Genomic DNA, 1,388 nt, shown 5'->3' on the forward strand with positions numbered 1-1,388 from the left:
AGAGCCCTTTGCCATCAGGCTCCACTGTCACTCCCATCACTCCTACCTAACTACATTCGGGAAGTACTAACCGCTCCTCCCCACCCAGAAAAGAGGAGCCAGTGTTCCCTCCCGAAAAACTGTCCAGGGCTAGAACTACCCCAATCCAGGTCAGAAAGCCAGGTACTCGACCCTCTGGGTCAGACCAATAGCAGCACCCATCCTCACCGGGAGCACCCTTTCAGACGGTTCAGACTCGACCATGCATCTGCCCCCAGTTTACTGTCGGGCGGCACGACGTAGCCCCTAACGAAACCGTCCTTCCGGATGCTAATTACGCGAGTGCTGACCAAACCCTCTCTATTAGGGATGGAACAGCGCCTCCTTTGGCAACAGATAGGAACAGATACTACACTTGATCTTAGCCAAAAGGTCGAGAAGTGATATTCATTGTGGTCATGTGTACTGCTCAATGCAAGCTCCAAATCTCATAGTCCATAGTCAATCTTAGGAGTAGGCTAGAGAGGGTGGTTACGTTCTTACATACGATGGGACCATGGAGAGCAAACCTAGCCACCCTCTAACAGGAAGTCAGATCATAGCAGCAACAATCTGGTATAATGCAAACTTTGTACTTCACCTGAAGGAAATCAGTTCCTTGACCATTTAACATGAAAAGTACTCTGAATGTTGTGATTGGCAGGCTTTTGTATCAAAGCAGAACCTGGGAAGGTCCATGATTCATGCGATGGGTCAAGTAGGTTATTTATTTTTCCGAACTAGAAGATGCCTTAGATACTAAAGTCGGTCCAATGGCTCCAAACATTAGGAATTTACATTTGTTTTAGAAATGGTCGCTTAAACTGTAGTCTCATTTTTTTTAAACAGAATAATAGTGTACAGAGGTTGGGTTGCGGCAGGTGTAAAGATTTGCGTGAATGGCCTGAAGTGTGATATAGCTGACTGAGATGACTCAGACTGAAAAATACGGAAGGAGGTTTTGTGTAAACCACAATTTTTTAAATGAATACGAAGACTGTTAGTTTAAAGCTGAACCTCAGGAAATCAGCTCAATGTACAGAGGAAATAGGTATATGGGAACTTTCTTACCCACCAAAGGGTTTGTATTTTCTGTCCATTCAGTTCTGAGATTTAAACGGCCCTGCCATATGGCAGAGCCAGGTTGGTGACCTGGCTTTTCTCAATTGCAGTTAAAATGACACAAAACAATATCCTTATTCACCAAAAACAATCCATACACATCCACTACTTGATGGCCGTGTAATCTATTTTTCATTAAAAAAATTGGTATTGTGTTTTTCTGCCTTCTTGTAATGTCCTGTTAGCTGCGGAGCTTCTCCTCTTGTCACTCTAGGACAGGAAGTGTGTTAATGGCAGTATTACCATGA

The 1,388-nt window shown here is 44.1% G+C and overlaps 1 pseudogene; it reads right to left on the reverse strand.

Moving 5' to 3' along the window:
- Positions 1 to 343: 343 nt before the first annotated feature.
- LOC143979986 (U2 spliceosomal RNA) lies at positions 344 to 424 on the reverse strand (annotated as a pseudogene).
- Positions 425 to 1,388: the final 964 nt, after the last annotated feature.

The sequence above is a fragment of the Lithobates pipiens genome, unplaced genomic scaffold, assembly GCF_037356315.1.
Source record: "Lithobates pipiens isolate NorthernLeopardFrog02 unplaced genomic scaffold, aLitPip1_a1.2 Scaffold_13, whole genome shotgun sequence".
Lineage (NCBI taxonomy): Eukaryota > Metazoa > Chordata > Amphibia > Anura > Ranidae > Lithobates > Lithobates pipiens.